This window comes from Rhinopithecus roxellana, chromosome 8 (assembly GCF_007565055.1).
Source record: "Rhinopithecus roxellana isolate Shanxi Qingling chromosome 8, ASM756505v1, whole genome shotgun sequence".
NCBI lineage: Eukaryota > Metazoa > Chordata > Mammalia > Primates > Cercopithecidae > Rhinopithecus > Rhinopithecus roxellana.
The window spans coordinates 48129022-48142736 of NC_044556.1; the positions used below are offsets into that span (position 1 = coordinate 48129022).

The 13715-nt window shown below is 46.8% G+C and overlaps 1 non-coding gene and 1 pseudogene across 5 annotated transcripts; both read right to left on the bottom strand.

The window, feature by feature from the left end:
• Nucleotides 1-577: 577 nt before the first annotated feature.
• Nucleotides 578-741, bottom strand: LOC115899504. The gene has a single exon (XR_004059197.1). It is a non-coding gene; the product is annotated as a U1 spliceosomal RNA (small nuclear RNA).
• Nucleotides 742-1433: 692 nt separating this feature from the next.
• On the bottom strand, nucleotides 1434-8097 carry LOC104660254 (annotated as a pseudogene). 4 transcript variants are annotated; one of them, XR_004058881.1, is made up of 2 exons: nucleotides 7961-8097; nucleotides 1434-2141 (listed from the first exon to the last, which is right to left on the bottom strand). The product of XR_004058881.1 is annotated as an NADH dehydrogenase [ubiquinone] 1 alpha subcomplex subunit 11 pseudogene, transcript variant X2 (transcript). The 4 variants fall into 4 exon arrangements; XR_004058883.1 differs by having other exon boundaries at nucleotides 8050-8068; XR_004058882.1 differs by lacking the exon at nucleotides 7961-8097 and adding an exon at nucleotides 7671-7920.
• Between the last annotated feature and the right edge of the window lie 5618 nt (nucleotides 8098-13715).

Here is a 13715-nt window from a genome sequence, read left to right on the forward strand (position 1 = left end):
GCGCATTTCGGTCAAGAAAGGTGAGACTGCAGCTCTGACCTGCGGGCCTCGATGAATATGCGCTAGGGCTCCTGGGCGCCGGGAGAGCCGTTCCCTTACACAAAGTAAGCGTGTTATGTCTACAACCAAACGGGGACACTTAAGAGCCCCAAAGACCGTGCTTTCTTCCCAAAGAACAGCACCGGTCTGCGTAGTTTGTACTTGGCCCTATAAGGTGAGAACACATTCCCCGCTAAGCACAGAAATCCTACAAACTCCTGAGGGGACTGCGGTTATTAGAGACGGAGGCTGCGTAAAAGGTGACTGGGGACTAGGGAAAAACACGAACATTTTTACACAGCTTGTAAGACACTGGAGACCATGGACCAATCTCTGCAAAATGCAGCCCCACGTGGAGCTGTACGGCATTGGTGTTCGCAATTGCTAGATTATGGTAAGTCTAACGCTTCTTCTCCTAAGTCAGAGAGGTGAACATGCTACCTCCTACTCCTCGGCCTCGCAGCATAATAATGACACTGACGAGCAACACCGAAAGCAACCCTCGACTGATAGTCTGTTGTATAGACTACAAAAAGGACAGGGGAAAGCGCGAACGCAGTCCCCCACTACCACAAATTATGCAGTCGAGTTTCCCACATTTGGGGAAATCGCAGGGGTCAGCACATCCGGAGTGCAATGGATAAGCCTCGCCCTGGGAAAACCACCTTCGTGATCATGGTATCTCCCCTGCCAGGTAAGTATGAGTTTTGCTATCTCCGCCCCGCCACAGCCTCATACGCCTCACCCTTTACACGCACGGTCGCTTGCCCTGCGCACTCCCGAGTCCTTCTAGCCCTGACACACAACTGGGACTCTCAGGTCCGACCAGCGGTCCTGAACCCGCTCCTACAGCACGGGAACTCCTTCGTGGCGAAGCAGCAGGTGGGGAAGCAGCAGCCCCTGCGCTGCCTCATCTACATAGAAGTCGCCCTATCGGTGATGTCACTGACAGTGCTCTTCCCAGTCCCCGTCTATTCTGCCACTCAGCAGACCAACCCGCTGCAGAGCCCACAAGGGGAAGTGACGTCTGCCTCTCCCTTTTTTTCCTCCCGCCCCCGCATCTGTTCTCTCCCAAAGAAGCTGAGGCTTAGCCTGTGTTGCGGAGCAACCTTTGGGTGGCCAGATGGAGCCTGAAACCCTTCTTAAAATAATGGCTTTTAATTCGCAGACTAGAACGTTTCGGATTGCAAAAGAAACCGGTTCTCTTCACATTCTTATCCTTGAGATGTAGCATTCCGCTTGAAACTGGAAGTCGTTCAATGTCAGAGAGAAACCACACTTACGAAAGTAAAGAGGCTTCTCAGATAACTGTAAACCAGCCTTCCTTACTGGTTTTATCACTGGTAATGTTATAAAGACATAAAGACAGTTGTCCAGTTTCATGAATCTTGTAATTTTTTTATTTGTTTGTTTTAGACACAGAATTTATTTCTGGACACATTCTGCAGGCTGGAGGTCCCGGCTGGCACAGGGCTCACACCTTGGGTTTTGCAAACATCTCCCGGCCCTCCGGCCGGCTCATCTTGACCAGGGAGGCCGCTATGCCCAAGTACACTCAGGCGACGGCGCCGATCCCGTAATTGTGTGTGCGTGCCCCCAGAGTCAGGCCTCCGGCGCAGCCACCGAGGAAGTAGTTCAGGGGGTCGTCGGGCTTCTCGCGGACCTGCGCGCTGATGCGGGAGGTGAGGCCAAACACGTCCCCGACAGCAGCTGCAGTGAACGTGTATCGTCCGACCTTAGCCACTCCTTCAAGGAAGGTGCCTGGAGGGTTGAGCCTGACTCTGTAGGCAGCGGCGGTCAGGCCAGCGACGCTGGCAATACTGGTGGTGGTGTAGGCTTTGCGGTGGCCATCGGTGCCATCCGGGATATCCCAGTACTGACGAAGAACCTTCGGAGCCATAGCCTGCAACCCTGATCCCTTTTTTTGTTTTGTTTTGTTTTTTTGATGCTGTTGTTACCGTTTTTACAAATTCAGTACCGTAGAAAAATATGCTGCCCCTGAAGAGATGATTGGACACTCTCAAGCCTGGTGTTGGACTTTGTCATCTCTTGCACAGCCAGCTCCAGACCTTAGTGCTTACCTCATGTTAGTTTTGTATATTCTGCAAAGACAAAACCAAAATAATCCAAATCTGATACAAATACCTGGGATCCATCTTACTTGAGATGTTTAACAAAAGTCTGGATCATCTTTTCTTATATTGGATTATAATGCAAGAAACACTGTGAAGTAAGCAAAGTTGGCATGCCCAAGTCAAAGACCATTTGAATATTTACAAGTAGATTTGAGACAGGAATAATACAGGGTGGTCACAGGATAACAAATTCTAGGCAGCAGATTTACCTAACTTGAGGCTATGGGCTTATAAGATGCTGAAAAACCAGGGTGTGGACCAAGCTGTCTAAGACTGACTGGACCCAATGTGGTGCTGGATTTGATGTAGGTTTTACCTAGGCCCTCATTATATGCTCATTAACATACTAAATCACACACCCACCAGTGCCATGACAGTTCTGAGACCAATATTTGATGTAAAAATGGATGGCACCGCAGTTCCGAGGCATCTGCACCTTTACCCAGGAATTTTCATGAATATTCCACTCCTTGGTTAAAGAAACCCATCAAGATGAAAGTCAGTGGATGGAAAATTACTAAGAGGAACTTGATTAACTGTCAAAGGTGGTTGGGAGGACTCTTGCTCAACTAGGCTCAACGGTATTCTTTTCTAAAACTGGACTTGGCAGGCCAAGAACTAATAGAGAAAAGGGCTCAGAGGAAACGGTCTAACGTCTGGTAAAAGATGGAGTCCTTGTCAACTCTACATTGAAGCTTCTGCAAATAAACGAGGACCAATGGAACGGAAAAAAGCAAAGGCTATTTATTCTGAGCTTGCTATAGCACAGAGTCAGCCACTGTTACTTGTGTTTTGGCAGAAACTTGAAGGCAGGCAGAAGGGTGGGAAAGCTTTTTAAAAAGAAAGGCTTCAGGTATGCTCATTGGAGGCTGTCAGCATGGTGAAGCTGTAGATAGATGAAGAAAATCAAAACATTTTACCCCAGAATATGTGTCTTTGGCATATTTTAAGATGGCTGTCAGAGAGCCAGCAAACAAGTAACTCTGCAAAACTGTCTTTTGTAGGGGAAATTTACACCTGCAGGGAATCTGCATTAATCCAGCCTTCCCTTGTCAGGATTGAGAGATAAAATGCTCTAGCCCTACAACCCTGTGACTCCTTGAAGCTGTTTCTGGCTGTGACAGGTGGGTCAGCTGCCCCTTACTCCTCCCTCTCCGCTTTAGGCAGGAGACGCGGGCTGGGTTGGTAGGCAGATTGGTAGGAGGGGTGTGGGGGGGAGAGGGATTCAGAAGTTGGGCCCAAACAAAAAGTAAGATTTAAAAAACAAGCAAGTGCAGGCGCAGCCACTCACACCTGTAATCCCAGCAGTTTGGGTGGCCAAGGTGGGCAGATCGCCTGAGTTCAGGAATTCGAGACCAGCCTGACCAACATGATGAAACCCCTTCTCTACTAAAAAAAACAAAAAATTAGCTGGGCATGGTTGTGCATTCCTGAACTCCCCGCTACTCAGGAGGCTGAGACAGGAGAATTGCTTGAACCTGGGAGGCAGAGGTTGCAGTGAGCCAAGATCGTGGCACTGCACTCCAGACTGGCCAACAGAGTGAGACCCTGTCTTTAAAAAAAAAAAAAGGCAAGCAAGGACCCCATGGCCAGCAAGATCCAAACCAGTAAAGGGGTAGCTCCTCAGAGATAGGCATGTGGATTAGAGAGAAAAAGTATCCTTAACATTACTTCATATGATAATCAGCTCATTAAAGCTGATGCATATGGACTGCATATCATGCATGTACTTAAAATTATGGGATGGAGGCAATGTGCAAGCACACAAGGGCCAAAGTAACTAAGCAACTCGCCTATCAATCAAAAGGCAAACACTGGCTAGAGATTAGGCATCCTTGCCTGGGCGCAGTGACTCATGCCTGTAATTCCAGGACTTTGGGAGGCTGAGGCCGGTGGATCATGAGATCAGGAGATCAAGACCATCCTGGCTAACATGGTGAAACCCCGTCTGTACTAAAACTACAAAAAAATTAGCCAGGCGTGGCAGCGTGTGCCTGTAGTCTCAGTTGCTGGGGAAGCTGAGGCAGGAGAATGGCGAGAACCTGGGAGGCGGAGCATGCAGTGAGCCGAGATCGCGCCACTGCACTCCAGCCTGGGTGTCAGAGCAACACAGTCCATCTCAAAACAAAACAAAAAACAAAACAAAAACAAAAATAACAAAGTACACCAAACTAATACTGATCTCATCTCCCAGTAAAGAGTTTGTCACAGGCCAGCTACAACCTGGCAGCAGGTGCAGTGGGAACCACAGAGTCACGGGGCAGCTGCCTGCGCCTTGCGGGTTCCTCGTAAATTGAATAAACGCCCTCTGAAGCTTCTCTTTAAGTCACAGGGAAAGGGAAGGTGGCTGCCGACCTGGCGGGAGAAGCCGTGTCAAGAGAAGCTGGCCCTGCCCCTGGTCCTTGAAGACAGGTTTGGCCAGGCTGATTTTGACAGGTAGGCCCAAAGAAAAGACCCAAGGGCAGACCAAACTCCCACCGGAGATTAAGGCTTTCAAACGTCTGATCTTTTTCAGGTTGGTCAGTAGAATCGATCCCACCTGTATCAGGAGATTGCGTTTTCAAGATTCAGAGACCTGGGGTTCCTGCTGCTTGCCGCACAGAAAGCCAATCACTGAGATGATTATTGCCAGGGAAGATGCTTTAACAGGGCGCTGCAGCGTAGATGAGAACTCAGTGTCAGATCCATGTCCCTGACCAACAAAAACCGGAGGCTTAGATGGCAGGGAAGAAATGTAACAATGTGTAAGAAAACAGGAACTAGGCCAGGCGTGGTGGCTCATGCCTGTAATCCTAGCACTTGGCCAGGCACGGTGGCTCACGCTTGTAAACCCAGCACTGTGGGAGGCCAAGGCCGGCGGATCACCAGGTCAGGAGATCCAGACCATCCTGGCTAACACGATGAAACCCGTGTCTACTAAAAATACAAAAAGTAATTAGCCGGGCGTGGTGGCGAGTGCCTATAGTCCCAGCTACTCGGGAGGCTGAGGCAGGAGAATGGCGTGAACCCGGGAGGCAGAGATTGCAGTGAGCCGAGATTGCACCACTGCACTCACTCCAGCCTGGGAAACAGAGCGAGACTCTAGCTCAAAAAAAAAACCCAGGAACTAGGGAGGGGCAAGTAAGCAATCATGATGAATGAGAGGTCGGGCATCTCATTGTCTGGGTGACTTTCAGTTCTTTGATATCTTTTTTGAGAGGCCTGAAGGAAGGAACTCAAATAAAACAAATACTAAGTTTCAAGCTTTAAGATCAGAAGGGTCCATTTCCATGTTTATCCAAAAATCTACGTATGGGACTATTAGGTGGGTTTCAGACCAAGAAAGAGAGAGTGTGTATACCAAAGTCTGCAGTTAACCAAAGAGAAAACATAATTTTCCGACCAACAGGATGTATGCAGTCAAAAAACAACCAGACTATAGTACTGTTTATTGGCCTGAGCATAGGGAAGGATGAAATTGCACCAACGAAATGGGATTAAGCTGCAGGTGCGGGCTGGGCACGGTGGCTCACACCTGTAATCCCAGCACTCTGGGAAGCTGAGGTGGGTGGATCACTTGAGATCAGGAGTTTGAGAGCAGCCTGACCAACATGGTGAAACTTCGTCTCTTGAAGTACAAAAATTAGTAGAGCGTCACGGCAGGCACCTGTAATTCCAGCTACTAGGGAGGCTGAGACAGGAGAATTGCTTGAACCCGGGAGATGGAGGTGTTAATGAGCCAAAATTGCGCCACTGCACTCCAGCCAGGGCAACAGACCGAGACACCATCCCAAACAAAAATAAAAACAAAAAGCTGCAGGTAGAAAAGAATCTGAATTTTGGTTCATAGCTTCTGGGGCTTTCCTCAGTAGTTTTCTTTTTCCTTGAAAAAGGAACCCTGTCTCAATTTCTGCATCTCTCTGAGTCCTTTTGGAGATTGAGGATGGTGAAGTTTCAGTGCTTGGCCCCCTTCTAACTCTAGGTACCTCCCCTCCCGTGGATCAACCTGGTCCAGTGCACAGGCCCCAACTCCAACGACCATCTCCCCTGCTCCGCTTTGCTCCCAGCAAAGGCCATTTCTAGGTCAGTTGTGAGTTATAGTCAGGACAGCTCGCTCCGAGATTTTTTGGCTCTGGAAGGCCTTGAGCGCTGTGGTCCTGCAGAAAGCTGTCTCTCTCTTGTGGAGGAAGTGACCCCCGCTGGAGAAAGTGTGGAGGGAAGCGAGGACTGCACCTGCACGGAGGAGCTGAGGCAAGCGGCGGTTTGCAGCTCTCAGTGCAAAAGACATTTGTCATCTGAGAGGCTGGACTCAAGTTATTATAATTTTCAATTTTGTCAATAAAATCTGAATGGAAATTTGTTTTCTTGCTTGTGGAAACCTCACAAGACCTCCCATCTTACATTCCAGGGAGAAGAGCAGGGTATTCCGCCAAGACATAGGTTAGACTGAGGTTCTGATCTGCAGGCCTCGATGCCCTGCGTAGGGGCACCAGGGCACGGACAAAGCCCTTCCCCTACACAAAGCAAGGGTGTTATGTCTACAACCGAACTGGGACACTAAGAGCTGCCAAAATGCACTGTTTTCATTCCAAAGAAAACCATCAGTTCTGAGTACAACTTCTATGTGGCTCTACTAGCTGAGTACACGTTACCCGACACAGAAATCTACAAACTCCCGTGAATGCTGTAGTGAAAAGCAAGAGCTGCCCGGGCAAGACGGATCACACCTGTAATCCCAGCACTTCCGAAGGCTGGGCGGCGGATCACTTGAGCCCAGCAGTTGGAGGCCAGCATGAGCAGAATGGTGAAACCGCTACGAAAAAAGAAAAAAAAAAGAGAAAGAGGAAAAGAAAGAGAGAAGCAAAGGAAACAGAGAAACGAAAACAAAGAAAAAGGAAAATGAAAAACCTAGCCGTGCGTCGTGGCGTGTGGTTGTCTTACTCAGGAGCCTGAGACGGGAAGATCGCGTCACTTCTCCAGCCTGGGCGATATAGCGAGACCCTTGTCTCAGAAAAAAAAAAAAAAAGCAGAAGCTAAGAAGTAACTCTCAGGACAGCGGAAAACACCAAAGTTTGTAAGAGATGTCAGAAGCCCTGGAAGCACTGAACAAATCAGAAAGCTGCGGGACCTAGGTCCCTGAGCTCCGCCTAACGAGTTACGCGGCAGTTAACCTGGGGGACCATCCCAAACTGAAATTCGCTTCCCAAAAACACAAGGGGATAAATCTATCTGTAAATCAAGTCTTCTGAACACAGTCACAAGTGACTAGCTTGCAACTAAATATCTGGAAAGACTAAACAGTCGTCTGCTATTTACACAACAAAACAACACGGGAACGAAAGAACGCAGTCCTCTACGACCACAAATTATGTACCACAGTTTCCCACATCTCGAGTGCCATGGGTAAACTCCAGCCCGGCAAAACCACCTTCATAATCATGACATCTTCACAACTAAAAATGAGATCTTGCACCTCCGCCCCGCCACAGCCTCATACGCCTCACCCTTTGCACGCACAGTCACTTGCCCCGCGCACTCCCGAGTCCTTCTAGCCCTGACACACAACTGGGACTCTCAGGTCCGACCAGCGGTCCTGAATCCGCTCCCACAGCACGGGAATTCCTTCATGGCGAAGCAGCAGGTGGAGAAGCAGCAGCCTCTGCGCTGCCTCATCTACATAGAAATCGCCCTATCCGTCGATGTCACCGGCAGCTCTTTTCCCAGTCCTCGTCTGCTCTTCTGCCCTAGCCTCCGCCTACTCAGACGATCTACCCGGTGCCGGAGCTGGCGGGGGAATCGACGTCTACCTCTTCCTCCTTTTCCTCTCGCCGTTATCTTTTGCGGAGGTGCGCAGAGTGCCCGCATCTGGTCTCCCCCAAAGAGTGTGGTACTTGACCTGTGTCCTGCAGATAACTTTTCTGGCGACCAACTGGAAGCGTGTGCACCCTTCTTCAGATAATGTCTTTTAATGCGCAGACTAGAACGTTTAGGATTGCAAAGAAAACCGGTTGCTGTCAAACCTGTTTGTCTTTGTGATGTAGCATTCCACTTAAAGTTGAAACTCGTTCAATGTCAGAGAGAAACCATGTCTATGAAACCAGACAGACTGTTCGGATGGGTGCAAACGAGCCATCCTTACTGGTTTTACTACTAGAAGTGTTACAAAGACAGTTGTCCAGTTTCATGAATCTTGAAGGGTGTTTGTTGTTGTTGTTGTTGTTGTTGCTTCAAATGCGGTGTAATACAAAAATATGTGGCCCGTGCAGAGATGATTGGGCACTCTCAAGCATGGTGATGGACTTTGTCATCTCTTCCACGGCCATCTCAGAACCTTAGTGCTTACCTCATATTAGTATTTTATATTCTCCAAAGACCAAATAATCCTAATTTGACAAAAAAAAAAAAAAAAAAAAAAGAAAAAAAAAATCTAGGGTATGTCTTATTTGAGACGCTTAACAAATGACTGGATCATCTTCCTTGTATGTAACCCACAAAACACTGTGAAGTAGAGCAAAATTGGAAAGCCCAAGTCAAAGACCATGATAACATTTACAGGTAGATTCTATTCTGTTGCTCAAATCACAAAACATGAAATGGAGGGGTCTCCTTTGGAGACCATAAAGCCTGTGACATGGTGGCCAGTTAGGTCACTGGAAAGCATAGCAAAATATTGAAAATGAGGGATTAGGTGAGAGTGTAGCAACTGAATACTAAATGCTTGATCCAGATGCCATTCCCTGGATACTGACAGGGAGACCCATTGTCCAGGTAATATTGGAAAAATACTTTCTATAGTGTAAACCACAACTAAAATTCTAAGCCCCTCAACTATTTGAATGCACGCCTCCTCTCAGCCAAAGTCATTCCAAAGTTAACCTGAAAAACTAGTTCAGACCATGATGGGAAGTAGGGGTGAGATACGCCTCGTTATACCCTCCTTCCTTTGGAATTCAGGCACAACTGACCAGCGCATCTGACCAGGCCCAACAGGCATTACAACAGAGATCTTAAGACTTTTGTAGCAATAAGACACCAAATTCCAGCCTGACTCTAGTGTAGCATTACATGACAGATAGCAGGCCCTGAAAGAAATAAAAATATTTTACCCTAAAATATATTTTTTGTCATATTTTGAAATGTCCCTACAAAGTTGTCTCTTGTGGGGAAAGTCTACATGCTATAGGGAATCCCTTTCCAGGTCTTTTCCCTAATCCAGGCACCTTTTAAAGTCTGATAAGAAACATTTACAATCAATTCTCTCTGAAGCCTGCTACCTGGAGGCTTCATCTGCATAATACGAACAACCCCTTAACAGGAGACTCCCTTCTGTGGATTCCAGGTCTTTAGATAAACTCTTTCAACCAATTGCCAATCAAAGTATCAGAAAATAATGGCTGGTAACTATCTAATTATGCATACATATTAGTAGAATTTTGGAGGTGGGCACAGTGGCTCATGCCTGTAATCCCAGCACTCCCTCACGAGGCTGGCAGATTGCCTGAGGCCCAGAGTTTGAGGCCAGCCTGAGAAACATGGTGAGACCCTATCTCTACCAAAAAAAAAAAATTAGCCAGGCATGGTGGTGAGCACCTGTGGTCCCAGCTACTCAGGAGGCTGAGGTGGGAGGACTACTTGAGCCTGGGAGGTGAAGGTTGCAGTGACCCAAGCTTGCAGCGCTGCACTTCAGCCTGGGTGACAGAGGAATGGGCCTTCACTAGACCCTGAAACTGCTGGCAACTTGATCTTGGGCTGCCCATCTTCCATAACTGTGAGCAATAAATTTGTGTCGTTTATAAGTTACTCTGCGGCATTTTGTTACAGCAGCACAACTGGATTAAGACATCAACTTGACCTTAAGAAATCATCTGAAATCAGTCTTGGCTCTGATGGGAAACAAGGGGCACACTCGGATGTGTGATTTAAAGAGAATTTTATGAAGAGAATATTTATAAATATATAGACAGGATCAAAATAACCCAACAAAGGACTGAGAGGCGCTCAGAATCTAGAATCAGCAGAGTAGTTGTATTGCCTGTAGGACTGGATTGTTGTATAAGTCTGTTCAGGTTGCCATAACAAAATACCATACACGAAGTGGCTTAAACTATGGAAATGTATTTCTCACACTTCTGGAAGTTGGGAAGGCCAAGATAAAGGTGCTAGCAAAGCAGATTTCTTTCTGAGGTCTCTTCCTATGGCCTGAAAGTGGCTGTAGTTTCACTGTGTGCCCATGTGACCATTTCTTTGTGCACCAGGGGGAAGGCAGAGGAGTAAGCTTTCTAGTGTCTCTTCTTATAATGAAATTAAATTCATCATGAGGACCCCACTCTCATAACCTCATTTAATCCTGATTACCTCTCAAAGGCCCCAGCTGCATAAGCCATCACATTGGGGGTTAGGGCTTCAACATTTAAGTGTGGGAGTTGGTGTTCACAATTCAGTCAACTGGAGTGGAAATTGAAATGGGAAAGGAAACCAGTAGTTACTAGAGAGACCTATTGCCTTGGGGAGGATCACTGGACAGGGCTATGGTCTTTGGAGGAATCAGTGAGTGACAACTGACAAAGATTCTTTCTGTGAAAATAAGTAATTTAAAATGTAAGTTGTTGGAACTCCAAATTATTTTGAGCCTTAAAAAAATGTGAGTATTGGCCAGGCACCATGGCTCATACCTGTAATCCCAGCACTTTGGGAGGCTAAGGCGGATGGATCACCCGAGATCAGGAGTTCGAGACCAGCCTGACCAACATGGAGAAACCCCATCTCTACTAAAAATACAAAATTAGCCGGGTGTGGTGGCACATGTCTGTAATCCCAGCTACACGGGAGGCTGAGGCAGGAGAATCACTTGAACCAGGGAGGCAGAGGTTGCAGTGAGCTGAGATCATGCCATTGCACTCCAGCCTGGAAAACAAGAGCGAAACTCCATCTCAAAAAATAAATAAATGAAATTTTTAAAAAGTGAGTATGGAGCCTAAGTCACATGAGAGGCACCTGTAAACTAGGGAGTTGTAACCTTTGTTTCTCTGATTATAGATTGGCCTTCTTCCTTACATGCATTGTTTTCTAACATGTGATATAAATTACTGAAGGGTGCCAGGGAAGATTGCTTCCCTCTTCACTGCTGATTTTCATTATAGATTAACTTCCTTCTTACCTTACTGCCATAAAGACTTCATGGCTATTGCATTGTCTTAAGATGGAATGTTAAACACACTCCTTTAAATTGGAAAGGAAATGTGAGCCAGCTATAAAGAAGAAAACAAGCAGTATGGAAAGAAAAAAGGGTCAGGCACAGTGGGGCTCACGTCTGTCATCCTAGCACTTTGGGAGGACGAGGCGGGCGGATCACTAGAGGTCAGGAGTTTGAGACCAGCCTGGCTCATATGGTGAAATCCCATCTCTACTAAAAATACAAAAAATTATCTGGGCATGGTGGTGGGCACCTGTAATCCCAGCTATTCAGGAGGCTGAGACAGGAGAATCACTTGAAACCAGGAGGCAGAGGTTGCAGTGAGCCAAGATCGCACCACTGCACTCCAGCCTTAGCAACAGAATGAGACTCCATCTCAGAACAAAAAACAAACAAACAAAAACTTCTGCAACTAATTTGTTGAACTCTTAAAGCAGCCTTGTATAGAAAATGTTGTGATCCTATTAAATTTTTTTTTCTTTCTGTGTCAGCAAGAACTTGACTTTTGACTTTGCAGCACTGACCCCATTTCTCTGGAGTCTGTATGCCCTCATTGGCTATTCCCCAATTTTCATTTGAATAAACTCTTTTAATATTTACCATTAGTTCCCATAAGCAGAATGAATAAACTCTTTAACACTGAATTCTGAACCTTTCTTTTTTTTTTTTTTTTTTTTTTTGAGACGGAGTCTCGCTCTGTCGCCCAGGCTGGAGTGCAGTGGCCGGATCTTGGCTCACTGCAAGCTCCGCCTCCCGGGTTAACGCCATTCTCCTGCCTCAGCTCCCCCCCCCCCGCCCCAGTAGCTGGGACTACAGGTGCCCGCCACCTCGCCCGGCTAGTTTTTTTGTATTTTTTAGTAGAGACGGGGTTTCACTGGGTTAGCCAGGATGGTCTCGATCTCCTGACATCGTGATCCGCCCGTCTCGGCCTCCCAAAGTGCTGGGATTACAGGCTTGAGCCACCGTGCCCGGCCAATTCTGAACCTTTCAATTATTTCAGGTTGACATCTCCTTGGTCAAACTCTAATCAGGCTCTTCTGAGTCCTCTTCTCACTAGGCCTCAACTATTGAGCTTCTGTGTTCCTCTCTGTATTGTTCAATCTCAGCAAGAATCCTTCTCAGTCAATTTAGCCAGAACTCCCTATCCTCAATAGCTGATCACTCATGATAGCTAATAGGGCTCCTCATCCTTCACCATCTGCTAGGTGATGTCTGATCACCCTACGTTCAGCAAGAATCCTATTATGTTGGCTTAGCCATGCGGGAAACCCAAAATGTGCCACCACCCCAAAATACACTTCTTTGGTGTATTTTGAGATGGCTATTTGGAGGGGCTGCAGAGGTTACTAAGGGGTCTCACCCCAAAAAGGGACTCTTTCCTGTTTAGTATTGCAAAGCCCATGTATGAAAGCAAGAGTGAGCATCAAGCAGCGCAGGCTCTATTCAATGGCACTGGAGAATTAGGAGCATAGCATGGAATTGGAGAAGTTGTATAGTTTGCAAATCACCTTCTCAGCTCCTGAGAACCAGGAAGTTACAAATATATAGGATCTTTAATGAAGGGAATGAGCAAGGTGAGGAATATTCATGGTTTTCTTAGGAAGGGATGGAGTTTTTCCTAGAATCATGGAACCACCTCTTTTCTGTCCTTTCTTGGTCTCTTCTGTTCATTGTCACAGTGACTGTCAACGGTCATGCGCTGATGGAAAGTGGATTATAATAATCCAATTTAGCATGGAAATTGGATTATAATAAAGCTAGATGTTTTTCAGAGGTTGCGTAAGCTGCCATCATGGATTTCACCAGCTTCAGCTGGTTTAGTCCCAAGAAGAAACTTCTGACCACAGACATCCTGTTTCCTAAAAATAAGCAGAGTTAAAGGTGAGTAGGAATTCAGCCATGTCATGTAGGCACTGCAATGGGCAACAATATCTGGGTAGGGGTCCAGGTAAGTCATGTATGCAGTGCAATAGTTAACAGTCACAGAAATACCTGTGAAAAGCTGTCTTTTTGTCAGGGAGATTAGCATGTGTAGAGGAAGTAAACTTCAACTGCAAATAGGCTTTCTTTGAGACCTTCTTATCTGCTTTATCTGGATCCAGATAAGATTAACTCACAGGAAAAGGAAACAAAAGGTCCCATACTTCTAAAGGTCTGACAGAGAAACTTTTTTTTTCTTTTTTGTGAGAGAGCGTCTCACTCTGTCACCCAGGCTGGAGTGTGCAGTAGTGCAATCTTGGCTCACTGCAACCTCTGCCTCCCAGGTTCAAGCGATTCTCATGACTCAGCCTCCCGAGTAGCAGGGATTACAGGTGCCCACCACCACACCTGGCTAATTTTTGTATTTTTAATAGAGATGCGGTTTTGCC